The sequence below is a fragment of the Schistocerca gregaria genome, chromosome 6 (genome assembly GCF_023897955.1).
Source record: "Schistocerca gregaria isolate iqSchGreg1 chromosome 6, iqSchGreg1.2, whole genome shotgun sequence".
NCBI lineage: Eukaryota > Metazoa > Arthropoda > Insecta > Orthoptera > Acrididae > Schistocerca > Schistocerca gregaria.
Genome location: NC_064925.1, coordinates 386,939,452 through 386,945,451, shown reverse-complemented (window position 1 = coordinate 386,945,451; position 6,000 = coordinate 386,939,452). Strand labels below are relative to the sequence as shown.

At 40.6% G+C, this 6,000-nt stretch overlaps 1 protein-coding gene across 1 annotated transcript in view; it reads left to right on the top strand.

The window, feature by feature from the left end:
- Window positions 1-375: 375 nt before the first annotated feature.
- The window catches only part of LOC126278066 (lipase member M-like), a 162,769-nt gene continuing 157,144 nt past the window's right edge, over window positions 376-6,000 (top strand). The window contains exon 1 of the mRNA XM_049977891.1: window positions 376-504. The gene's annotated coding sequence lies outside the window, so the exon portion shown is untranslated. The remainder of the gene's footprint in view (window positions 505-6,000) is intronic.

The following is a 6,000-nucleotide window of genomic DNA, read 5'->3' as shown; positions in this document are numbered from 1 at the left end:
CCAAATTGCATGAAAATGTAATCAAATGTCAGTTCTAGTATAATATATTTGTCCAATGAATACCCGTTTATGATCTGCATTTCTTCTTGGTGTAGGAATTTTAATGGCCAGTAGTGTAAAGGTGAAAGTAATCTGATGTAAAATTCTGTTTAATTAACTTGGAGTAAGCTTAAGATGGAAAAAACGATAGTAACTCAAATATTATTATTACTGTTTGTAGTACGTTGGTCCGATGTAACAGGCCCAACGCGACACCGGCTATGCCCTACTTGGGGCCTCTGCTCTCCCACTCCGGCCCGAAAAGCCTCGGAGGGCAGGCCAGACCTCATACCAGAGTGGAGGCCGTTCTCGGAGGAGCCACATCTTCCCTGGCAGCGGCTTCTCACTACTGCGGAGGTGTCAGGTACGCGACTCGGCGTACGCGGCCTCGTGTCTCCGCTGCTTTCACTGACCACCGCTTTACTCCAGAGAGCTGCGCCCGTTTCACCGGTGCTCTTACCTCAGGTAAGTGTCGAAATCTGACGCAAAACTACCTGTGCTAGAAACATGCATCCTAAAGAGAACATTATTTGTGCGTCTCAAACCAATACTCAGGTCCTAGTTCCACAGTGTTGGCCGATTTTCTACCATGCTCATTGTTTTCTCCTAATCGAAACATAATAATCTTCAGGTTGAAGCTCTTTTGTCCGTGTTTGCTTTAACAATACATATGTCTTTGGATTGGGTCCTTGACTTCACAACCTACAGACACAACAACCAACACCAGTTCTCCATATTCAGGAAAGCGACCACCACCAACACAGCCACTTGCAAACACTCTAATCATCCGATTGCGCACAAACTAGCCGGTTTCCAGTACATGCTGCACACACTGAACAAAACTCCACTCATTGGAAACAAATAGTCTCGCAGAGATGGATACAATTCAAACGCCACAGATAAACTGAACCACAAAATTAAAAAAAAAGTAAAAAGTACACCCAACACACAAAAACAAAAGCTTTCTCACCAACTAACAAAGACACAGAACACACATATGAGCACACATCAACAAGAAACACACACAACAACAAACAAGTGGTTCACTCTCACTTGCAACAGAGCAGCCCACAGGGTAGCCAACGTACTCAGCAAACAAGGGCTAAAAATAGCCTACAGCACAGACAACTCAACAGAGAGAAAACTAAGGATAGCCGACACAAGCACAGACAAACACAACACATCTGGTATTTACCAACTTTTCTTTTTTTTTTCTTTTTTTGTCGTGTGACTAGGGCCTCCCGTCGGGTAGACCGTTCGCTGGGTGCAAGTCTTTCGATTTGACACCACTTCGGCGCCTTGCGAGGCGATGGGGGATGAAATGATGATGATACGACAGCACAACACCCAGTCCCTGAGTGGAGAAAAATCTCTAACCGAGCTGGGAATCGAACTCGGGCCTTTTTTTAACTAGTTTTCATCGCTATTGTTCGTTGAATCTGCTCGGGGCGGACATCGTAAGACATCCGTTTAAATTCGTTGTTGATCAATTAACTCAGTTTTTTTTTATTCCAGAGGGCAGCTAACCCTCTGACCGAACACGCTGAGCTACCGTGCCGGCGACATCACAAAAACTAAGTATTTCACGTCGGCATTCTCTGGAGACTGCCGACCCGTAGGACTGACATTCTGCCGGGCTGACCATTCAGCTACTGGGGACGGACATTTACCAACCACCATGTCAGAACTAGAAATCAGTTTATATATTACAGACAAGCAGAAAACTTGAATACCAGGTACACAGAAGAGCATTAAAAAGTAACAGCTGTCATTCAACATAGCCCAACAGACATCAATTCTGACTTGAAAATTCTCAAATTCTGCAACAGTCCCCCCACCTCCACAAAAACTAATAATTGAAGGAAACTATCGAAAACAAAAACAGATAGCTGAAGGAAAACAAGTAATAAAATGAATACACAGTTCTCTGCAATGGAACTCTGTTCTCTGCCCTCAAACAATTATTAGATAACGCCAACCTATAGAACCATTCACGCGTGCGCGTGCACATACACACAAAGCTAAGAAAAAAATTACAGTGATAATAATGAAAAATCCTCAACCCCCCCCTCTCTCTCTCTCGCTCGCTCTCTCTCTCTCTCTCTCTCTCTCTCTCTCTCTCTCTCTCTCTCTCTCTCTCTCTCTCTCTCTCACACACACACACACACACACACACACACACACACACACGCACACACACAAAATTGCACAACACCTCTGAAGCATTCGAAAAACTCTTCCATTGTCCACCATATTGTTTTTACAACTGGTAAACAGTGAAGCAATGACACGGGCAGTTCAATATACAGTACTTTAGAACTTCACAGTGAACAAGATTAGGAAAAAAAACGTAAGTGAAACATACTGTAAGTAGACATAAATACGCACGCACACACACACACACCCACACACACAAACGAAACCTTCCACACATAATTAATCAATTTTAGGCATAGCCATAACAATTTCCAAATCGTAATTCTTACTTAAATAATTTATTTACATTAAGTTGTATATGGCTGCAGATGACAATCTGTGAATGAAAACAGGCACTATAAAAACATAATACCTCAAGAAAATCAAGCCATGTGGTAAAACTTATGAATACATAACTTTATGTGTTCTTAAAATTTGTAATTTCGATTTTAAAAATTAATATATACAAGTGTACACACAGTGCAGAATATTCTTTCTGTTTAACAGCGATAAAATAAAAACCCACTGATGATGCTGCAACTGCAGTGAAACACGTTTGGAATATAAAACAAAATCGTCTTTTGCTAAAGCTGTACCCCATCCAAAAATGTATGTACCGGTTACGCAGTTTGAAAAGGTTTCAAGACATCGGTACTATATGCAAAGTGACGTACCTCATCCTACATCTACATACACACGACTACTGTGCAATTCACTCTTAAATACTTGGCAGAGGGTTCATCGAACTATCTTCAGAATACCGTTCCACTCTCGAAAAGCTCGTGGGAAAAACGAATTTTTGCATATTACACACATTCTGATCAGGGAGCGATCTGCAGATTGTAATATTTGAAGAAATACTTCCAGCCAAGATTGCATTTAAATATTTATTTTGAACGGATGACAGGTTTCAATAGCACTTTGCTGTCCTCACTGGATCTGAAATACGACGTAGACACATATTGGATTTTTAAACATATTTTCTGTAACATTAGTAATGAAATACATAACTAAATTATTTTACATATAGGTAGCATACTTCATATTTTACAAAATTGTGCCATAAATTTTGACACTGTTGAAAATGTAAGTAGTTTCGAAATGCAAGCTCTGCGAGTAGGTACATAACAACCAATCAGCACGTCATTAATAAAAATACGATTCACAATGTTGCCACAGAACTTCCGCTGATCACGTGCGACCTCTCACATGCTCGTCTGAAGCTGTACTGGGTGGGGCACAGTGACGTCCGCTATGTGGCAGCGTGGCAACATACGAGTATGTTCCTGTCTTGATAAGTTAGCCAATTCGCTCATCGTAAATTTGTACAATAATTAAAGGAGTCCAAATCGGAAGGCAAAGAAAATTTCGGACAATTTATACTGATTCTACAGTAGTAATAGCTGTCAATATACAAGCTTTCGTCAAGAAGTAATATCGTCTTTTAAGTAATACACACCTAAAAAATCATATTTAAAGGATTTAAAATTAATGTGACAAACTTGTTTGTTTTTAAAATTTCCTGTCATAGCACATCGCAAATTCTATACGAACTTAAAAAATAAGCGACTACAGCATAAGACAGTCAGTATTTATTCTTACTTTTATTTCTAAGTCAAACTTTTATGGAAGGTATTTTAGTGTAACGTCACAATTTTTTATTATTCTGTTTTAATGTAACGTCACAATTTTCTAGTACACTAGCTAGATTCACAAAATTACAAACCATTAACAGAGTACTTCTACATCTACATTTATACTCCGCAAGCCACCCAACGGTGTGTGGCGGAGGGCACTTCACGTACCACTGTCGTTACCTCCCTTTCCTGTTCCAGTCGCGTATGTTTCACGGAATAACGACTGTCTGAAAGCCTCCGTGCGCGCTCTAATCTCTCTAATTTTACATTCGAGATTTCCTCGGGAAGTATAAATAGGGGGAAGCAATATATTCGACACCTCATCCAGAAACGCACCCTCTCGAAACCTGGCGAGCAAGCTACACCGCGATGCAGAGCGCCTCTCTTGCAGAGTCTGCCACTTGAGTTTGTTAAACATCTCCGTAACGCTATGACGGCTACCAAATAACCCTGTGACGAAACGCGCCGCTCTTCTTTGGATCTTCCCTATCTTCTCCGTCAACCCGATCTGGTACGGATCCCACACTGATGAGCAATACTCAAGTATAGGTGGAACGAGTGTTTTGTAAGCCACCTCCTTTGTTGATGGACTACATTTTCTAAGGACTCTCCCAATGAATCTCAACCTGGTACCCGCCTTACCAATAATTAATTTTATATGATCATTCCACTTCAAATAGTTCCGCACGCATACTCCCAGATATTTTACAGAAGGAACTGCTACCAGTGTTTGTTCCGCTATCATATAATCATACAATAAAGGATTCTTCTTTCTATGTATTCGCAATACATTACATTTGTCTATGTTAAGGGTCAGTTGCCACTCCCTGCACCAAGTGCCTATCCGCTGCAGATCTCCCTGCATTTCGCTACAATTTTCTAATGCTGCAACTTCTCTGTATACTACAGCATCATCCGTGAAAAGCCGCATGGAACTTCCGACACTATCTGCTAGGTCATTTATATATATTGTGAAAAGCAATGGTCCCATAAAACTCCCCTGTGGCACGCCAGAGGTGACTTTAACGTCTGTAGACGTCTCTCCATCAGTGTACAATCACAAGATCCTGACATAACTTTTAGCGGTGTATTATTTAAATGTCGATATCGCTCCTTTATGAAAGCTTGTGTATTGAAGCTATTACCACTGTATAGTCTTTATAAAAGTCTATAATTCTTTTTAGCTTCAGATCTGTACTATTTTAATTTCTGGTCACATTTATGATAAGCGAATTGTATAATTTATCCAGTGTAACTGTAAACAGTGACATATGTTACCACGCTGCCACCTAGCTGATGTAAGAGGTAGCTTGCCTGTCATATCGCTCGACCTGGTGAAGTTCTATGCATGTGTGAGGCCGCACGTAATCAGCTAAAGTTGCTTGGCAACACTGTAAACAGTATTTTTGGTTAATGACATGCTGACTGGTTGTGATGTCCCTGCTGCTAGAGCTTCATTTCTAAACTGTTTACATTTTCAACATTGTCAAACTTCAAGGCACGATTAAAAAAAAAAGAAAGATGAGGTATGTTACCTGTATGTAGAACATCACACATATGTATTTCATTACTTCTTGCATAGAAAATATGTTTACAAATATAGTCTGTCTATGTCGTACTGCAGATTCGAAGATAACAACAAAGTACACTGTTGAAACGGTCATCAATTCAAAATAAATATTTAAGTGTGATATTGACTCTGGAAAGTATTACATTTAAATCTTTCCGTGACAGCTATGGTTTCACTTATTTTATGTCGCGCGCCGGCACACGTGCCCAATGCCTCCGTGGCGCAATCAGGGCGTTAACGACATTGTCGGTCCCGTTTGCCTTGTCATCAACCTTCATAGAGGAGACGAGAGGGAGAAATCTCCTTGTTGGAGGGAGTTAGGTTACAGAAGATTGGTAACAGACGGCAGGAGTGGTTTCTTGAAGCAGAAAGTTACTACGTTTTCCCTAATCAATTTATTGTCCTAACAAACACATTTACTTAGTGAGGTGTCGGATCAGAACCCCTTATCAGAATGTCAGATGTTTTCAATAAATACTAGAAAGGATGTCCGTCAAATACGAGGACTTGACTGTCACTCGGTCTGCTAACTACCGCATACTTGGCCTACTAGTCAGT